This window comes from Elaeis guineensis, chromosome 3 (assembly GCF_000442705.2).
Source record: "Elaeis guineensis isolate ETL-2024a chromosome 3, EG11, whole genome shotgun sequence".
In the NCBI taxonomy this organism is placed as follows: domain Eukaryota; kingdom Viridiplantae; phylum Streptophyta; class Magnoliopsida; order Arecales; family Arecaceae; genus Elaeis; species Elaeis guineensis.
The window spans coordinates 23,030,409-23,053,089 of NC_025995.2; the positions used below are offsets into that span (position 1 = coordinate 23,030,409).

Sequence of the window (22,681 nt, forward strand, 5' to 3'; positions counted from 1 at the left end):
GGGAGCAGCGAGAAACTGGTACTCGTGCTGAAGTCGGGTATCATCTTTTCTTTGATCAGATGAGCCACCAGTTTGCGGCTCATTTTGTTAGCAGCCGCGTCCCTAAGGATTCGGAGTCCCTCATCAACATCAAGCAAAGGGAGGGGGAGTCCATTCGGGCTTACGTCAACCGTTTCAATTCGCCGGTTGGAGGTCCGGAACTTGGACCAATCGGTTGCAATGGCCGCTCTGAAAGGCAGCCTTCAAAGAACGACCTTCTATTCTCTCTGAAAAAGAAGTACCCCAGAAATTTTGCTGATTTGTTGGCTCGGGCCGAAGGGTACGCCCGAGCAGAAGAAGCCTTCAAGATGAAGGATGAGGAGACCGTGAGAGAGCGGCAGGTGGGAGACTCGAGTAAGCCCGCAGTCGAAAAAGGGCCGAGAGAAGCTCGGCCATGTTCTCGAACTCCTCCTGGTACAAGCGCACCCAGACTCCTCCCGAGCACGCAGGCAGAGAAGCCTGGAGTGCAGGGTTCGACGGGGCTCTCCCCAAAAGATTCCGCAGCTACCCCCCCTCAACGCATCGAAAACCCAGGTGCTGATGGAAGTCAGAGAGCAGCTCCCAAGGCCAGAAAGGATGCGCACACACCCCAGAAAGTGTAATCCTAACAAGTTCTGCCTCTACCATCGTGACCACGGCCACGACACAGAGGAATGTATTCAACTCCGAGATGAGATCGAGGAGCTCATCAGATGAGGTCGGTTCGACAGGTTCATTCGGCGCCGGCCTGAGGGTAGAGAGGATCGGCCAAGGGTCCTGCCGCAACCTGAGCCATCGAGGAGGGAAGAGCAGCCCGGAGATCGACCTCCAATTGGGATCATCAACTCCATCTCTGGAAGACTTTGACAGGGAACAGACCTTCTACAGCCCTCAGTTTGAAAAACCTGTAAATGTATTATGAACGACTTCGCTTTAAATCAAGATTCCTTTCAGATTTGCACATCTTTTCTTTTGGCATGGACTTGTAATGACAGGGGATAACCCCTTCAGACAATGAAAACGACACCTAATATGGGCAAAATCGAAAGTCCAGTTATTTTAAGATCGGACTGGGGGAGAGGCCCTACAACGCCCTTATGTGCCCCCACAGCTATGTTAGGGATAGGAGGGAACCTCACCCTAACATGAGCAAGGTCGAAGGCTCGATTATTTTTAGACCGGATGGGGGGAGAGGCCCTACAACGCCCTTATGTGCCCCCACAGCCATGTTAGGGACAGGAGGAGAACCTCGCCCTAACATGAGCAAGGTCGAAGGCCCGGTTATTTTTAGACCGGATGGGGGGAGAGGCCCTACAACGCCCTTATATGCCCCCACAGCCATGTTAGGGACAGGAGGAGAACCTTGCCCTAACATGAGCAAGGTCGAAGGTCCGGATATTTTTAGACCGGATGGGGAGAGAGGCCCTACAATGCCTTTATGTGCCCCCATAGCCATGTTAGGGACAGGAGGAGAACCTCGCCCTAACATGAGCAAGGTCGAAGGTCCAGTTATTTTTAGACCGGATGGGGGGAGAGGCCCTACAGCGCCCATATGCCCCTTGCAGCTCTGTTAGGGACAGGAGGAGAACCTCGTCCTAATATGAGTAAAGTCGAAGGCCCGATTACTCTTAGATCGGATGGGGGGAGAGGCCCTGCAACACCCATATGTGCCCCACAGTCCTGTTAGGAATAGGGGAAGAACCACATCCTAACCTGGGCTAAAATTGATTACATCAGAAATAGGAAAAGCACCTCGTCCTGACACCAATTAAGGTCTGGTCATTCAAGACCAGATAAGAAAAAGGGAACCTTCTCAGTGGCCCCTCCGCACTCTCGCGACCCCACTAAGAGCAGAGAGAAAACCCTCACTCGAGAAAAGAAAAAGAAAAAGTGGAGGGGGGTTAAAAAGGAAATCGACGAACTACATCAGCGACAAATGGAAAACAAATTACATCAAAGATACAGGGAGCCTCATCTCAGCAAGGATTGGGTTCTTATCAAAATCTTCAGTCTCCAAGAGAGCTCTCAACATAGGCCAAGGATAAGACGGCTTCCTCGGGGCGACGAGAAGCTCAGACCTCCGAGCTCGAACTCTGAAAGGAGGCATCAAACTCGAATGGTCCCGGACAAATCTACGGCCATAAACAAAAGGATGGGTCAATACGACAGCGATCGGGTACCTCCGAACGACATCGATATCAAGCAAGGCAAAAGCCGAAAGAAGCTCGACAAACGATAATTCAACACGTGAGTAAAAGAGTAACGAAAAATTTCCTTCTCATGTCATTAACTAAGTATGCATTACAGAGCCCTTGAGGCTGAAGAAGAAAGATGACAAGAAAAGCAAGCCGACGTGGCGACGACCAGGAACCTCCAGACAACATCGGCATCGAATGGGACAAAAAATGTAAGAAGTCCGACGGACGACAATTCAACATGATGCGCGGGTAAGGTAACAAAGATCTTCTTTTCATTTCGTTAGCAAAGTATGCGTTACAGAGCCCAGAAGGCCAAAAATAAAAAATAAAAAATAAACAAACGACAAAAGAAGACATATAGAAGGACGAAAGGCAAAAAGAGCCCTAAGGGGGCCCGACTTCTTCCGACTTCAAACTTTCGACTTCAACCCTCATCAGGGAGTGCCTTATGCTCTCGACTTCTTCTTCCAATTCTTTCTCCCTCATTAGCATCTCCATATACCTCCGATGAAACCGTTGGCTTTCATTCTCCGCCTCTCGGAGCCTCTTTCTCAGGACCTCAGATTCTGCCTCCGCATCTTTGACTGCCTGCTGCTCGTATACCAGCTGGATTTTCAACTGCTGCAGCTCGGCCTTCCCCTCCCCAAGGGCGACAGATAGCTCTTCTATGGTTCCTCTCAGGGATTGGAGTTCGTCGGGATCCCGAACAGGAGCAAACTGAGCTCCTTCAGATAACTGCCTTTGAAGGCGGGCAACCTCGTCGATCGCCATCCTGAGCTTCCCCTGTAGTCGTCCACCTGCTTGCACCAGCCGGCCCGGTACGCATTATAGTTCGCCTCGACATCCTGGAGCTGTTGCTGAAGGTCGGAGAACTTCTTCGACCATTCTTGGTCGCAGTCGGCCCGAGTCAAAAGCCAGGACGAGCTTCCTTCCAACTGGCTGATCTTCTCCTGCGCAGCCGACAGCTCCGCTCTGAGAGAGCTGATCTTGGAAGCTTGAGCCCAAGATCAGTCGCTGGCGCACTTTTTATGTTCCTCGAGCTCCTTCTCGAAGTTCCTTTCCTCCGACTGTACTCCATGATCCCTTCACGTGGAGGTTTCGAAAGTAGGGTGGCCAGTTTTGTCCTCTATCTCCTTCGACTTTTTTATCAAATGACGAACTTTCTTCCTCAGATGTTGGATCGTGGACTTCAGCGGAACTCCCTGTGGCAAGGGAAGCGCTTCGGCAGGACGCTGCCATCGGAGGACAAAAGCGTCAAGGTGCAGCTCATTGCAGAAACAAAAAAGAAAAGAGTAGAGAAGCCCCCATAAGGAGAAACCCAACTTTATTGATTGAATATTTCTTAAAGACAAAAGAAAAAGAAAAATCGCAGTAAAAGAAAAATACAAAGTCAGAGGTCTCAGACCTCCGAAGTAGGAGTTGGGGAGCTCGGTGTTCTTGGAAAGGGGGCTGCGGTGGCAGCGGCAGTAGGAGAGGGCCCGACTTCATCTTCAGATGCCTCATCCAAGAAGCTGAGGTCGAGCTCGGAAAATTTTTGACCATCTTCTCTTGACAGAGCTCGAACCCTTTGATGAATGCATCTTGGCCGAACTTGACGTTCAGGTCCCTCATCTCCGCAGAGGCCTTGAACTCCTCCACCGCTTGGACCCTGGCCTCCTAGATCAGAACCAGAATCTGCTCTGTCAAATTTGCGACCTCGACCTCCGCCTTCCTCACCATCTCCTCCGAGGCCTGCTTTTCTTTCTCAAGGACCTCTTGGAGGTTGGCTACCTCGGTAGCCTTTTCCTTGAGGCGGCGGCTTCAGCCCGACGACCCTCCTCCGTCTGGATGGCATCCCTCCTTGCCCGGTTCATCGCCTCGATGTTGGCAAAAGCTGGTGCCCGATCTGCAAGGGCGGCCAGGAGGTCAGACTAAAAGTTGAGAAGTTAATTAAATGAAGGAGCGAGGAGAAGGAGGAAAGTGAATCTGTTTACCTCGAGAAAAGACCCTAGAGAGTCCCAAACCCGCTGTTCAGGATCGGCGCGAACGATCCTCTGGACGACTTCAGGCAGGATGCAGCCGTCGACCAGTCGCTTTATCAGGTCCCTGTCATTAAAGGGATTCTCCACCGGCTCTTCTTCAAACCATGGGATTCTTCGATGGCGGCTCGACACCGCTCACCCTGTGGGCCACGTCTTCTTTCTCCTCCCCCTCTCAACCCCTGGCACCTCCTCGAAGCAGGCCCTAGAAGCGGGAACCTCAGCGGGAGAACTCCTTGAAGAGGCCTGGGGAGCCGGAGGCTCGGCATCTGAAAAACATCGACCGCGAGAGCCACCTGGGCAGGCATGGCCGAGCTCATTTCCTCCGTTCTGACCTTCTTTGCCGACCCGGAGGCCGCAGCGCCTTTTCTTTTGTGAACCTTAAGGCCCTGGCAAGCATCCGTGCTGCTTTGACGTCCATTCTTGAAAAAAAAAAAAAAAAGAAGAGAGCGAAAAAGAGATCAGCAATGGGGTGAAAAAGGAAGAGGTGATGCGCAGTCAAAAAAAAAAAAAGAGAGAAAGGGGAGAAGAGAAGAAGAAAAGAAGAAGAAAGGAAAGATGGAATACTCGCAGGATCTAGGGGACTCAAGCCGATATTGAATAGAAACTGCTCCTTCAGAAGGTTGGGAAGGGAAGGAGTTGGATAACTAAGAAGCTTCGGGCGGCCTGAAGTCGTCCTCCCCAGGCTAGGAGCCCGACGGACAGAGTCCCTCAGGGAGCCCAAGGGGGCAATCCCAGCTTTAAGGTCGGACATTGGATGTAGAGGTACTTCCCCTTCCAGTTATGGATAGAAGAGGGAGCACCTTTCAGCAACCCTTCTTGCCAACTGAGGAGAGAAGTACCACCAGTCCTTTGCCGAGGGTGGCGCTTGAAGTGTAAAAATGTCTAAACAAAAAAGAGATGGCTGAACTTCGACTACGTGGCAAGGGAGAGGAACCCTATCAAAAACCTAAAGGAATTCGGCGCGACTGAAGCTAAAGAAATGTCTAAAAAATGAAAAAGAGCGACGATGAAGGACGAAAGCGGAAGTCGGAGCCCAGTGCGGAAGGCCTCCTAGTACAGGCGCCGATCGAGAAGCTCCAGATCATACTCCGGAGGAACTCCATACTGAACCTTTATCAGTAAAAGTTCATCCGGAGTCAGAGAACAGGGAATGGCGCCCGACGCAAAAATCGGACGAGACCCAGTCCTAGATGTGGGTTTGTCTACAACATGAGGGTTCTGGGGGACTGAGGCAGACGAGCTCCTGAAACCGCTAGAGGCGGAGTGCCAGATGATATTTCAAGTAAGAACCCTAAAAATTCCAAAGAGATCAGGCGAAATAAGAGCCGAAAGGTTCATGGGGGACCTAACAAAAGAATGCAGCAGAAGAAAAATAGAGGAGAAGGGGCACCTAGATGGCAAGAGAAGGAACGAAAGTTTCAGGACTAACCTAAGTCGCTCCGAAGGATGCAGAGGCGCAGGGATAGGGATGACTCGAAGAACACCTAGGGCCAAAGCGGACACCAAGGAAGGTCAGAGCTCTCGGAGAGAAGGTGGGCACCAACAGGACTTTCAGGAAGAATGAAACTCCTGGAGGTGGAAAGACGGGTTTAAATAGACCCTGGGATCCGACGTTATAATGATCGCGGATCTCTCCAGGCCGACCCATGTTCGCCACGTGTCCCACTCGCCACAGCAGACGGTTAAAAGCGGCTGACAGCTGACAAAGCCATTACTGTGCCGTACCTGGAACAACCTCCAGCGAGAATTTCGAAAGGTCTCTTCGGATCGTCCCGATTTGAAAAGACTCCAGCACGCGCGCATTAAATGCCTAGATTTTCGAGGGCGGTCATGCACAGGATTCAAGGGGGCAACTTGGCTGTAAAAATTTTTCTGTACTTTCTTCATTCAAAACTCAACTCGGAAGTAGGGAGACTGATGTTGGGTATAAAATACCCTCCAGCGAAGTTCGTGTCAGGAGTGACCCTCCAGGGATTCTACCGACGTCCGACCTTCGGCGACATCTTTCCGAACCTCTCAGGCGGTCGAGCCTCCGCAACGTTCTCGAGTTCTGCCGACGGATAAATCCCTCCAGTGTCGACCGGATTCTCTATGACGGACGGACTCCATCCAAGTTTCTATGGTGGTCGACCACCTTCTAGACTCCGTCCGGGCTCCTACGGGAGTCGGACTTCTTCTCCGAACTCCAACTGCAGGTAGACTTCATCCGAGCTCCTACGGGAGTCGGACTTCTTCCCCAAACTCCACTGCAGGTAGACTTCATCCGAGCTCCTACGGGAGTCAGACTTCTTCCCGAACTCCAACTGCAGGTAGACTTCATCCGAGCTCCTACGGAGCCGGACTTCTTCCCCGAACTCCGACTGCAGGTAACCTACGTTCGGGCTCCTGCGGGAGCCGGACTTCTTCCCCGAATAGGTAGACTTCGTCCGAGCTCCTACGGGAGTCGGACTTCTTTCCCGAACTCCGGCTACAGGTAGTCTTCGTCCGGGCTCCTACGGGAGCCGGACTTCCACCCTGAACTCCTGTTGCAGGTAGATCTCATCCGAACTCCTACAAGGGTCGGACTCCGAGCTTCTACTGCAAGCGATCTACTCTGAGCTTCTACTGCAAGCGATCTACTCGAGCTTCTACTGCAGGCTTCGGTCGAGCTTTCTCGACAAATGATCTCCATCCGAGCTTCTACGGAGATCGAACTCCGATTGAACTTCTGTAGCGGATAGATTCCGGACGAACTCCTACGACACATGAACTCTAGCAGCTGGACCCCTCCAGTGGATGAATCTCTCCAGCGCCATCCTACATCCACTGCCGGTCGATCCTCTACCGAATTCTGCGTGAAATTGAACTTCATCTACGGAAAGCCTCTGACCGAGCTCCTACAGCAAATGGCCCTCGCCTGCAGTATTAACGCCCAAGGCACCCAACAGTAGAAGGCTCGCCAGCAACATCCGAGCTCCTCTCAGATGGATAGCTGCCTCTCTCCGCCAGACACCTCAACCGAGCTTGGGCCGATATGCCTGGACTCCCTGGCAGGCCACAGTAATTGCCACGACTCTGCCCACTTCCTATGATGGATTTCGTGCGGCTCCACCACTCTCTGACAAGTCACGACAACGGACACTGCTTCACTCCCCGCAACAGGCTCCACGTGGCAGGCCACGGTGATAGCCACGACTCCACTCCACTACTCTTCATATCAAACTCCTCCTGGCCCCGAACGGTCCACTACCAGGCAGTTACAAACGTCGCTATCAGTCTGTTGCACCCTTCGTCTATAAAAAGGGGACCCCAGATACGTTATTCTCTAAGCTCTAATTTCTATCTCAAAACTCTGCTAAAATTTCCGTTCGAGTACTCCATTCTTGTTGAAGTAGAGAACTGACTTGAGCGTCGGAGGGTCTTGCCGGAGCACCCCCAACTCCGATTTAGACTTTCTTTGCAGATCTCTGCGGCGACCGTGACTCCCTCGACTCCAGCTTCTCCGACGCCGGTGGATTTTTGCACCAACACGCTCCAAGGACCTACAAGAAAAATCTAGTCACCGAAGATTCTCCAGTGGAGGACCCTACGATGCTTAAGTTAGCTGATGTTTTGGAAATAATGTAGGAGAATTTTAGCAAGAGTGGTGTTTTTGCTCAAAAAAGCTTACTGGAGGATTCTATGAGTTTCTCTTTTATAGAAGGAGAAGAGACATGTTTTTTCAATTATTGATAACCATCACGGAGAATCATGACCCACGATGTATTGTGGATAATGAGCAATTAATAGCATTAAGTTTGCATCATATTTTGCTATCATTGTCGGGAGTTCTATCATAACCATCCGATATTTAAAGGATGTGGGGCTGGCCTATATTTTTCCTGTAATAATTTGGTGTCCCTAGGTCTTCAGAAGTCGGCTTAGATCCGAGCAAGAGGTCGGCCACAGTACAATGAGGTTGTTGATAGTTGGCTGAAAACATTGTTAAGAGGTAAAATCTGATGGGATCATCTACTTCCTCCCGGCTCCAACAGATCCAAATTGGGGCTATAACGATGAGGGCTCTCTTACAGAAGGAGTAAGACAAGGACCAGCTAATCATTCCCAAAAAATTTATCGAAGGATCCTCTATGTTTTTCTTTTACTGTCATACAGAATCATGGTCCGTGATGTGTCATGGATAATGGGCGATTAATGGCATTAAGTTATGTGCCATGTTTTGTTGTAACTATCGGGAGTTCTGTCATAATTGTCTGATATTTATGGGACATGGGTTGGCCACGTTCTTCTTGTAACGGTTTAGTATCTCTAAGTCTTCAAAAGTTGTCGACTTAGATCCGAGTAAAAGATCAGTGCAATGAGGTCGTCGGTAGTTGGCCAAAGACATTATCCAAAGGTAAGTTTGATAGGATCATCCACTTCTTTCCAGCTCCAGAAAATCTGAATTGGGGCCATAGCAATAAAGGCTCTCTCGTTGAAGGATCAAGACATACAAATGACGTTCACTTCGACACCTCGGCTGCTGGCCAATGAGTGCATCCGAAGATAAAATCGAGAACAAAGGGTAAGGTGGTACAACCCCATAATTTGATAGTAGTTTATAAAAATGGAACTTATGCATTTTTTATGAGATATTTTAGCAAATGTATCCTATGAATAAACCCTACGATTAATGAGTCATTTACTGCCATAATTTGATGGTAGTTTATAAAAAATGTTATTATTATTTTTTAATATCTTAAGTTTTTGCTCAAAAGCTTGTTGGTGGTTTCTTTGGAGGTTGGTACGAAAGAGCCATGTTGTAGTCCAGCCCGGCACCATGATTTTTTGCAACACAAGAAGACTTAATTGTTTCATTCACTTAAAATAGGAATGGAAATAATAACGGAATGGCAACAGAAGGCAAGAATTTAGAATCTTGATTCTGATTCGGTCATTCTGTCGTTGATTGTGAAATGAGGGAATGCAAGAAAAAAGAATAGCAAGTCAATTCAAATATTTAATTTAACTACTCATATTTGAATGCAATCAAATTTATATTGATTTATGTACATCACTAGCAGAAATAGAATTGATTTTATAAGAATGATGGTTATAATTCTTTTGGCAGCATTCTTTAAGCTATTTCATTGACCTAAAATAGAAATAGAAATTGGAATAGAATGGGAATAGAGGGCAAGAAATTAGAATCCTCACTCCGATGTTTGAACGTGAAATAAAGAAATGCAGCAAAAAGGAATAGCAATTCAATTAATATATTTATGTATTAGAATGTAGTCAAATTTACATTACTTTACCTATATCATTAGCACAAATAGAATCAATTCTACGATAATGATGATAACTCTTTGGCTGGCATGCTATAATCTTTATGGCGTTTTTTCTTTAGTTACTGTGACTTATAATGGCATGTGTATAGAAGGCAATAAATTAGAATTGTGATTCTCATTCCAATGTTTGAACGTGGATTGAAGGAATGCAAGGAAAATGAATAGTAATTCAATTCAAATATTTAATTTAAGAAATCATTTATCAGAATGCAATCAAATTTCTATTCATTTATAAATATCATTAACAGAGAAATATAATTGATTTTATAATAATGCTGTCTATTATTCTTTTGGGGACATTTTGTAATTGTATCATCTTTTCTTTAGCTATTATGACTAAAATTTATAATCTTTAATTTCTACTTTCTATAACTGTGTTAATTTATCTTTTTATCGACACCAATTTAAATTTAATATTTTACTTTTAATATTTATTCTTATTTGGTTATACTTTTGTACTTATGGATTTACAATATACAAGAGATGTTTAAGCCTCAATTCATGGAATAAGCTTTACAACAGCAATGAAAAAACAAAGCATAAAACGTAATTACCAACTTGTCAAACTCTTTCAATAGCCTCAATCCAAAGGTAAGCAATGTCCTCTCATGTGGTGCTCGTTGTTCCAGTCTGATCACAACAGGCAATATTAAAGATAGCTATGCAGTTGATTAAATTTAACCAAACTCAATGTAGGAATCCATCATGCCTCGATCGATTCAACTTGTTTATTAGTCTGATCATTTCTCATGCGGTCAAAATCACCAGTCCTACTATTTTCAGACTCAAAAACCTAGATCCAGCAAGAGGCAACCCATGCTTGTTGGGTTTTATAGGGACCAAAAATTATGATCTATAAATAAAATTTCTCTAATAGTTCTCGATCATGCTAGATTCGAACCTGTGTGATATGCACCATGTAAATATGTCAGTGCGCTCATCAAGTTCATCCTAAGAAATAGGCTTGTGATGGTTCACTAAATGAAAACCTGCATGCATGACCATATTAATTTAAGCCACAGAAACTGCAAACCATTATTCCAAGCATTATACTGAAAACATTTGGGCATGTACATGGAAACCAAGAAGGATTTACTTCTTCATTTCGCAGGAGCAGCAGCTTTCATTTTAGCCAGAATCATGTTGGCAAATTCTACCAACTTGTCGGTCTCCGGCATCACCCCCTTCACAGCATCATTGGCGCAGAATCTCTCCCCCCATCCAACCAAGAGAGGTGTCTTCCCCTCGTCAAGAAACTTGATGCCGATCATTCTCTCTACTGCCTTCAGCCACCCCAAGAAAACCCCAAGGGCGATGTCCAGGTAGCCACTGGTGTCACCACCAAAGAATCTTTTTCCTTTGCTGCATTTCTCAAAAGCCTCCTCCAAAACTTTCAGCCCGGCAAAGACCTGCTCCACTGCTTCTGACTTAGCCTCCTCCGTTCTGCCTTTAAGATTCCAAATAGTGAAGGGAACCACTGCACAAAAATGAAAATGCAATAGGAAAAGAAAGAAAAAAAAATGAATTAGCCATCACCATCAACAATAGTCTTCATATCAGACGTGCCAAGCATGAAAGACAATTTTAAGTCATTAAAGATAGAAACCAAGATTCACATTACCAGCATATGCTTCCAATGCTGGGCATGGTATATTGATTGGTACAAAAGCGCATAGTATGTGTTAGTATGCCAAGACTGACCTCCATACCAGGTGTACCAACCAAGATAATAACAGTATAGGATCCAGAACTAAGATTATGAACCTTGTTAGGAGCAATATTTTTCACCATGATTTTATGGGGATGTAGGTTTATACATTTTTCTTTGACTGTTTATTCAGAAGTTGAGACTAACGAGACAAATTTACCATGACAAATAGCGGAACAAATCTTTATGTTTATTCAGCAATTTAAATTGAAAAGTTATAGGATCCTGCAAGAAGTCTGAGCATAAGTCTAAAATGCCTAATCAAACCTCAACAAGAATCTCAAAAATAGAATTAATACCTGATCAGCCATTGTAAGTGTGGAGAACAGCACTGTTCAGGAGCAGCCTAGATGGTCTCCTTATACATTGTAGGCAAACTAACCCTATTTCCCAAGGTTGTTTATAAGGGTAAGATGTTACTTTAATACTGATCAATAATAAAAACTGACCAATCTCTCTCCCTCGCGCGCGCGCGCGCGCATTGTATAATATATAACCATTAATGACCTGAGACATTTCTTTATTGACTTTATAATGGTTCACCAGTTTTAGATTTTCTGAGCAGAGCCGAGCGTGACATTCTGGTCTCACAACTGTGCATCTGAACAGCAGAAAACTAAAGCATTCCATCATCTTTTAGAAAGACAACATTTATCATGTACCCCCTCTTAGGGCTGAAACTGAATCGGATATGGATCGGATCCCAGCATATGTAATATCCATATTTATTTTCTCTGACGAATATAAATATAACTATGGATATTATTCGGATACAAAAATTTATATTTATATTTATTTTATATAGATACGAATACAATGCAAATACTGAAAATATGAATGTATTATAGATAAAAATTAGGCAATTAAGTTTTATGACTACAGAATCAAAGATATTACTAAATAGATGATAAATCAAGTTAATAGCATATTTATATAATTATATATTTTTTTTGAAAATTAATAAATACTATATAAAATTATATAGGGTTACAGATAGATTTGATATTTGGATACAGATTGGATAGTTGTCTATCAATATCTATATCTATTTTTTTTTTGCTGGATATGGATATTAGTCAGATTCTCAAATTTCTATCCATATCCAGATTGATTCGAATATGAAAACGGATCTGAATGGATATTATCCATACCACTTTCACCCCTACCCCTTTCAGATAAAATCACTAAAAAAAAAGGACTCACAATAGTAGTGAGACTTCTAAAAATAATAGGATAGTATCAGACAACTCATACCTATTACTACCTAACTTATAAGCCAGTCCACCAAGCTAATCTGGTAAGAATGATGGTCCCAACTACTAAATCTTTTCTTGTTACTTTTGGTTCAGTTTCATACTCCAAGAGCTGCTTCTAGAATTTTCATTTTTGGAATCTTTTTTAGATCATTTTTGGAGATAATGTTTCCAAAATCTTTTTTTCCAACATATTTCACTTTTAGATATACGTAAACCTTTTACCTTGTTGTGGCTTAAAGTAATTTCTACTTTAATGCTGAGTATGACTTGGAATTAAACTGAGGTAAAATTAAAGATAAAATAAGAACTCTATTCTCTCTAGTCAAATTTTAGGGAGAAATTAATGCTGAGTATGACTTGGAATTAAACTGAGTTAAAATAAAAGATAAAATAAGGCCTCTATCCACTCTAGTCAAATTTTAGGGTGTTTTGTATATTTATCCTCAAAAACTACTATTTGCATATATATACTCTTCAATTCGCCTTGTCTTTACTTGAAAAACGCACCCCCTCCCCCGCCCCCAATTAGATTTTTCTAACTAACAGAGCTAATAAATTACTATTTAGTTATAATGACTTTATCACCTTTTTATATTAATATATTGATAAAAATATATAAAAACAAACCTCTTTTCAATATAAATAGAATGTTAAAATTCTCAATGGTATTTAAGTAAAAGGATAGAAGTGCCAAATGAAACTCAAAATAGTTAATTTTTAATGCTATCAACCTAAAATCTAATGGAAGGGCGTTGATACACACAAACAAGATGAATTGAGGGATATATGTGCAAATAATGATTTTTGAAGGATAAATATATGGTAAGCTATATTTGCAAGGATACATTTTTTTTTTAAAAAAAACAATTAAAGTATACCTACTTTATTTGGAAAATAAGCATTTTAAAATAGAAAGAGTTTTGTTTTTTTTGCTATTAAATAAAGTTTTAAATCCAATGAGCTCTATTATCCTACTTTGTTGGTGGCCATCCAAATTGAGCATCCTGGTAAATCATCTTTATCTCTCTTCCATTCTTTTTTTCTATTTACCTTATTTATTTTTTTCTTTTCTCTTTTATTCTTTTTCTTCATTTTTAAATATTTCTTAATTTATTTCTTTATTTTCTTTCTTTCTTTCTTTTTATTATTTTTCTTCTTCTTCCTTTCATTTAATCTTTTTCTATTTCCTTCTATTTTTTTTTTTCTTCCTTCATTTCTTTCTTTGCTTACCTTCTTCGTTCCTTTCTTTCTTTCCGTTCCCTTCTTCTTTTTCTCTCTTTTTTTTTTTTTTTCCTCCTCTTCCTTCTTCTTTCTCATGCGGATAGGTTTGGCGTCCTGCCACTGCCTCATGCAGATAGGGACGGCATCGGGTGGGCCCCCCTCCATCCCACCCAGACTTAAAACGTTGCTATCAACCATTATAGTCGAAGGGTGGGTGAATGGAGGGCAGCCCCCCCTGCATTGATTGTATTTCCTGCCTTGATTCCAATATTTGTTTTATTTCCGGTCCGTAATATGTGTATAAAACGAGCATAAACCTACGTAAAAAGTAGGATTATGTTTCTACTCACAGCTTCTGTTGTTACACAAAGTTAGACCTATATTTTACGCACAGGGCAAAGAATAGACCTACAATATATATATATATATATATATATATATATATATATATGTCATATCTCCGATCCAAAATTATGAATCGAGGGTCATGGCAACCGCCGCATACTTATAAAGAACTCTCTCCGTAAGCATGCAAGACATCTCATCACGATATCAATGCATCACAGCGGAATAAATTCAAATAATTATTATTCAGCTTTAATTCAAATAATTAAATCAAATGTCTTACATCCAATAAAATTTTACTAACAATAAAACAATAGATCTAAGTTCAATGAAGTTGACAATGCTAAATCTTGCCTCTAAAAGCTCTGTCCCAATATTTCTTCCCACACTCGAAATTAATTATCTGAATCTGAAAAATAGAAAGAAAGGTAATGAGCTAGACAGCTCAGTAAGTAACAAATATCTCAACTAGATATTTTATAATTTTCAAGAATAATATTGTAAATAAACATAAGAGTATATTTCATGCTGATTTATTACAAATCGAATATTTTCAAATATTCACATATAATATAATCATAAATCCGATTCGATTCAAAACACTCGTAACTCAACAGCCTTGACTATGACCAATGTTTAACCCCCATTGGTGGGGTCCACAGAATATCAGCGCACAACCCTCACTGGCAGGGTCCACAAACACCAGCGCACAACCTTCACTGGCAGGGTCTACTGAGTACCAACGAATAATCCCCATTGACGGGGCCCACTGAAATATAGTTATGCTGAGAGCATAAATCCGATTCTGTATCAAACACTTTGTATCATAATATATCATAATTTTTCACTGAACGTGTTCATAATCGACATACCATAATATTTCAAAAGTACTTTTCTTTCAAAATATAATTTCATAAATCATGCATAATTTTAGAGAATAATTATTTATTTTCAGAATAAATATGGAATATCTCGAGAAGATGATTCATTACTTACCTTTCACGGAGCACTGAACGAACAGATCGACTAACTTCTAGGAGATTCTTCCATGCCTCGGCCTCCGGAGACCCCACCGACGAGAAATCACGGCGAGAGCAAAACGGTTGTCTGCGGCTCCAAATCGAAAAATAGGGAGAAAGAGAGGGGAAGAGGGCCGGTGATTGGCTTCTAGGGAAAGGGGAGGTCTTCTTATAGAGGGCCCTAGGACTTCGAGAGGTCCTAGGACTCCCAATTTGCCCGGATCTCGCTGGAGAAGAAGACTCCCGATATTCCTATCGGGAGTCTTCTTCCTGATTTTTCCTCTGTTTTTTTTTTTTTTTCAATGGACTTGGGTCTTAGATAGTTGGGCTTGGGCTATAACATTCTTCACCCCTAAAAAAAATTTCGTCCTCGAAATTTTTTATACCTGTCACCATTGTATTGGAAGCCTGTGCATTCTGTTGAGTAAACGCATAAATTCTTCCCTGGATTTTAGAAATCTGTCCACCCCCCTTATGTTGTCCTTCATAAGTTCTTTGGCCAACTTGATTTTCTGTATTTAGCGGGCAGCTAGCAATTTTATGATCCATCTGACCACATTTGAAGCAAGCACCTGTATTCCAATAGCAATCCTTGTCTGCATGATTTTTGCCACATCTGGAGCACTGCTCACCATCAATCTGTTGAGTCTTATTATCTAGTGCTCCCTTAGCTGATCTTTTGATGTTTTTATTATTCTGCCCTTGTGTATCATTTGATTTTGCTCTCTTTCTTTGCTTTCTTTCCCTTTTCATGCGTTCTTCATTGACTTCCCTTTCAATTATCAGTACTTTGTTTACCACATCGGCATAAGTTGTCAATTCATATGGAACCACTTGTTTTTGAATCTCAGTTCTCAGTCCCATCTCAAACTTGTGAACACGTTCTTGCTCACCATCCACTAATCTCGGAGCAAATTTTGCTAACTCTATAAATTTTACTTCATATTCAGTCACACTCATACTCTTTTGCTTCAAATAAATAAACTCTTGCTCTTTCTGGATCCTTATACTCCGAGAAAAATACTGATCATAGAATGCAATCCGAAATCTTTCCCAGGTAAGTATTTCGCCGTCTTGTTCATACTTGCGCTGTAGTCGCTGACACCAGTTGTATGCTTCTCCTTGTAGTAAATAAGCTACATATCAAATCTTTTCTTCATCAAGACACTCTTGGACAGCGAAGGCCTTCTCCATCTTCATTATCCAGTTATCAGCCTCCAAAGATTCAGTAGTCCCCTTGAAAGCTGGAGAAGCAAGCTTTTTAAATTCTGAAATGTTGTTCCGTTGTACTGATTGCTCTCCATGTTGTGGTGGTGGATGCTGTTGTGCATCTCGTTGTATCTGCTGTTGTTCAAGCATTTGCTGCTGTATTTGTTCTTGCGCTTGTACCATTCTGATTAGGGTCTGCATTAACTGAGCCATATCTGGTTCTTGACGTGCTCTCGAAGTACTCCCATTATGATCTACGACTCCCTCCTCCTGAGGGGTGCCACTGATCAGATGGGGAGTGCTACCATCCCGTGGTTGTGATATCTCTCTTGCAATTCCTTGAGTAGTTCTTGTCATTCTATGGGGAGGCATGGTAACCTTGTAGTAGTAAAACCTTATTAGATTCATTTATCTATTTGTTAGGATAGATTGATTATGATGCTCATACTTTAACGTCCCAATATTCCTAATGTTTACCCACCTACACTCATACTATGTCAAATTCTATGTGTCATAATTTATCCACTTATGCTCTGATACCATATTAATTGTCATGCCCCCGATCCGAGATTATGAATCGAGGGTCATGGCAACCGCCGCATACTTATAAAGAACTCTCTCCGTAAGCATGCAAGACATCTCATCACGATATCAATGCATCACAGCGGAATAAATTCAAATAATTATTATTCAACTTTAATTCAAGTAATTAAATCAAATGTCTTACATCCAATAAAATTTTACTAACAATAAAATAATAGGTCTAAGTTCAATGAAGTTGACAATGCTAAATCTCGCCTCTAAAAGCTCTGTCCCAATATTTCTTCCCACGCTCGAAATTAATTATCTGAATCTGAAAAATAGAAAGAAAGGTAATGAGCTAGACAGTCCAGTAAGTAATAAATATCTCAACTAGATATTTTATAATTTTTAAGAATAATATTGTAAATAAATATAAGAGTATATTTCATGCTGATTTATTACAAATCGAATATTTTCAAATATTCACATATAATATAATCATAAATCCGATTCGATTCAAAACACTCGTAACTCAACAGCCTTGACAATGACCAACGTTTAACCCCCATTGGCGGGGTCCACAGAATACCAGCGCACAACCCCCACTGGCAGGATCCACAAAATACCAGCGCACAACCCCCACTGGCAGGGTCCACTGAGTACCAACGAATAATTCCTATTGGCGGGGCCCACTGAAACATAATTAAGCTGAGAGCATAAATCCGATTCTGTATCAAACACTTTGTATCATAATATATCATAATTTTTTACTGAACGTGTTCATAATCGACATACCATAATATTTCAAAAGAACTTTTCTTTCAAAACATAATTTCATAAATCATGCATAATTTCAGAGAATAATTATTTATTTTCAGAATAAATATGGAATATCTCGAGAAGATGATTCATTACTTACCTTTCACGGAGCACTGAACGAACAGATCGACTAACTTCTAGGATATTCTTCCGTGCCTCGGCCTCCGGTGACCCCACCGGCGAGAAATCACGGCGAGAGCAAAACGGTTGTCCGCGGCTCCAAATCGAAAAATAGGGAGAAAGAGAGGGGAAGAGGGCCGGTGATCGGCTTCTAGGGAAAGGGGAGGTTTTCTTATAGAGGGCCCTAGGACTTCGAGAGGTCCTAGGACTCCCAATTTGTCCGGGTCTCGCCGGAGAAGAAGACTCCTATCGGGAGTCTTCTTCTCGGTTTTTTCTCTGTTTTTTTTTTTTTCAATGGGCTTGGGTCTTAGATAGTTGGGCTTGGGCTATAACAATATATATATATATATATATATATATATATATATATATATATATATATATATATATATATATATATATATATATATATATATATATATATATATATATACAGGATTGCAAAAGAACAAAAAAAAAAAAAAATCTCCAACCAACAGTGAGGCCAGAGAGAATACCTTGTCATCAATGTAGACTGCCCAGAAGCAGTGAAGGGCGCGGTCGTAGGGATCGGCGGGAAGGATGGCAGATCCCTTGGCAGGCCAGACGTCTTCGATGTACTGGACAATGATCATAGACTCACAAACCGGCTTACTATCATGGATCAGCACTGGAACTTTCTTGTACACAGGGTTGGACTTGAGTAGCAGTTCACTCTTGGCCCACAACATCTCCTCGAACTCATAATCCACGCCCTTTAGATTTAGGGCGATCCTCGTCCGAATCACAAATGGGCTTGCCCACGCCCCCAGCAGCTTCACCTCCTCTCCTCCCACTGCTGTCGTTGTTGTACGTCTCCCTCTCTCTTCTCTCTCCCTACCCTCCTGTAATGCTGGTAAACGTCCGAGTTATATATATTTATAGGAAGGAGGGGTAGATGCTCTTGGTGTGGTGGGTTTTATTTTGGCTCTGGAACGTTCCATCTTTAAGGATTCGGTACCAAATTTTTCTTGTTTTTTCTTTCCTTTCCTTTCTAAGAAAAATGGGAGACCAAGTACATGGATGTAGATTTTGTATGGTTGGCCGTGATTCCACGTATGTAAAGTCAAAGCTATTAATTTTACCCCCCCAAAAAAAAAGTGTCAAAGCTGTGCAATAATTTAACACGCTCAAGTCCGTTTCATATTCATGTGCATAGGACGTCCTGGCATCAGGATAAAAATTTCGTGATATTGAGGACCATTTTTTTTGAGGGAGAAACCAAGGTCATGCAGAGCAGGTTTTGATAACTAGTCTAAAAAATAAAATATTGAAGGGTTCTTCCATACGGTGTACCAACATTATTTTTCGGGTAAGTAGAGAATTGGTCATATAATTAGCTTTTTGTTTTAGCAGAAAACTAGCATATAATCTACATTATTCATGAAATATATTTTTTTTATAGAATATAATAAATATAAGAGCCTAATTAATTTCTAAAATAAATTGATGATATTAATATTATGACATACTATTATTATATAAATTCTAATTACATATATATATTGATATAGTAAAATAATATATTAGTATAAAATCATAAGATCATGACCTAACTTATATATAATAAGAAATATAAAAGTATTACATCTGTGGATATTTTAATATGATATAATGAGACATTCGTGGTTGCCTTTTCGCTTTTAAATATGATTATGATCATATAAATATATTAAAATTAATAAAATATTAGTGTCATATAGATATTAATATGGTACAATATAATGAATAGTATTTTTCATTACTAACAACATATATTAAGCAAATGTGGTTATGAATTGATAATATCATTAATTTCCGTATTCATTTAATAGTACTAATAAAATCTGTATAATATAATTTATTAAGCTAATAATATTTTAATGATATTAATATATTATATTATTATATTTTGGTTAAGAACCATATTAATTGGGAGCTATATTTATTATTCAAATTAAAGAGTTCTATTAATAATATCATCAATATAGGCATTCATATGGGAAATGAAGAGCTCTGTGCAAGTAGTCTTCATTTTAAGATATATATATATATATTAGTTTATAACTTTCACTTTCCATTGAGTACAGTGTTTTGCTGTTTCTTTTTTTCTTTTTCAAACTAGTTTTGTAGTATATAAGGTGCTTGATGTAAACATGCATCTACTTTATATATTTATTTAAAGTGTGTCACAAAAATAGATTTATTTGATATGCACTTTGCATATTTTCAAATAAAAAAATGTTAGAGAATAGTTGTCTTTAAGCATAGGGGAGGATAGCAACAATATTTTACTCTGCTGGTATAGAATAATGCAGCATATAATTGTTTAATTATCATTGGATTAGTAGAAAACCTTGATGATTGATATATTTTTTATTTAAAAAAATAAACCACCTCTAAAATAATATTTTCTAATTACATAGTTATCTAGTAAATAATATATTTTTATTAATATGTAAAATATTTATTTTATTAATAAATATTTTTATCAAGTTTCAATAGAATATAATTTTATTGATATATTAATATGCTATTAAACGTTATTAAGTTTTTAAATATTATCAATAAAATTATTATTATTATGGATAAAATATATTATTTTTGTTAAAATATATTATTAGCATTATTAAATTACTAAATATACCATTTTTATTGAAATATTATTAGCTTCAATTAATGAATTAAAATATTTTTAAATTTTATGCAAGTATTTGTATTAAATTATTATTAATAGCCTAGTTGGGAGCCACATTTCCTGACATGTACACGTCTCACAGTCTCGTTTTACTCGTGCTCTTCACCAGCGAGCACTTTCTTTAGAGCCAGATTTCTCACAAAATCCATGAGGAGCACTCCACTGAATTAAATTACCGTGCAAGCTTCTCCTCCATCTCACAAAAGCTTTCAGATGCAGTAATAGCTCCCCAATCTCTACGTTCCACTAATAACTGAGACAAATAAAATATGTCTGAAAGAGCATGACGGAAACTGAGCTCATCCTGTTTAGGGGGCGGCAAAACAAAAGCTTATCAGAGACGGAGACATACAAACAAAAAAAAAAAACAAATATTGCCATGGAAATTGGATATTTAAGCTGGCATTCCGTTATTTTTTTTTTTTTTGATGAGAAAATAGGGAGCAGGAGTGACGGACGTAGCAACCTCCTCTGACACATGATAACTACTAGAACCATTATCATGGATGAGTACGTCACCCTAACACTACCGAACCGTTAGAGAACTAGATGTCCCTTCAGACCGCCATGCCTATAAATGCTGGCAATGCCCCTTCAGACCCCTCGCACTCAGGCCGTCAGATGTGATCCTTCAAGATCATCTCATGCTGGCATTTAGTTCAAGAATCGAATCTGAGACATTTGGGTTGAACGCAAAGGCCCATTCCAACTGAGCTACCACCTTAGTGGTTCTCGATATTTCATTATTGAGATTCTTGTCAGGCTGAGGTAAAAAGAAAGATAACGTAACAGATGAACTGCTATATATTAGAATGGATTGACAAAATAAATCCTTCCTAGAATAAGCAAATAATTAGGTTGGCTAAACGGACAGGCAAGGCCAAGCTCAAGTGGATTCAGGCCGGCTCATTCCCAATCTTCAAGCTTACTTTCCAAGCTTGAGCCTAATAGAAATGGACATCAGATGGGATCTTGAGCTTTTTGCAGTGGTGGGAGAGGGGAAGGATGACATGAGAGTGGCGAGAGGAGTGGATGATGCAGCGGCGAGGCACGATGAACCAAGGAGGCAACATGATCAGGGATTTAAGGGTTATAGGTTGGCGATTTAATTTTATAGATCTCCAAGGGGGTGCTTGGTGCATAACCAGAATTGGAATCAAAATCAGAATTGGAATGAATTAAAATGGAAATTGGAATAACCAAATCCCTTGAAGCATTTAATTCATGATCGAAATCAGAATGAAAATTTGAATCCATAACAAAAAGTGGAGATTGAATTTTAAGTAGATTGGACATTCCCATTCCATCTTGAAATCAAAATCGGAATGGGACCCCCCAACCAAGTGGTTGGAATGAGAATCACCCATTCCGATTTCTATTTCAGACCTCCATTCTCTTCAACCAAATACCTCCTAAGTGTATTTAAGAAATATCACATGCGTGTGCATGCACACACATATACAATTTAAATAACAGGTTGAGGCAGGATTGATGCAAACCCAAGCCCAATCCATTTGAAGAATGGGCTGAAGTTTCTGGCACAGTCCAAGCCCACCGGGCTGAAAAAAAAAGTCAGGCCCAAGCCTGTTCAACATGTATCTGGCTCCGGCGGACCATGCAGACTGCATGGTTTGTTAGCAAGCCTAATAACAGTCCATGAACTCTCGGCAGGATACCTTGTTTAGGTTCCCAAGAAGAATGATCACTCAGTTGATTGTCTTTGAAGAAGCATTGGTGCCTGAATGAACAGTTGTCGATGGAGCAAACAAATACCTATGCCAGTGATGGTAGCCTATCTCCTTTATTTTTTCCCTTCCCAGGAAAAAAAAGGAACGCTTGCAAATACTTCTAACTCATACCTTTCCTTCAGAAGCATACGTGGAGATAACCCAGCGGTTGCGCTGCTCTTCTCCATGGGAGGATGTTTTGATACCAAATCGTTGAAGAAGTTTACGCAGCGTTCCCATTACAGTTTTGAAAGAATCTGAAACATCTTGCCACGCATATGATGGTCTCAAGGTCACTTAAAAGGGAAAAAAATGGTTAGTGGAGGGATCTGCATTAGTAGTTTGGCTTGGTTGAACTTTCTGATTAAAAATAAAGATATCTAATCCCACTCAAAGGCTACAAGGCAACAGTTTAGGTTCAATCCATCCACTATGGAAGTTATTTAACTTCTAACAGCCATCAAGGTTATCATGCAGACAACTAATGTTCTGAT

General features: G+C 40.9%; 1 pseudogene; it reads right to left on the reverse strand.

The window, feature by feature from the left end:
• Positions 1–10,543: 10,543 nt before the first annotated feature.
• On the reverse strand, positions 10,544–22,427 carry LOC105042262 (glutathione S-transferase U17-like; annotated as a pseudogene).
• Between the last annotated feature and the right edge of the window lie 254 nt (positions 22,428–22,681).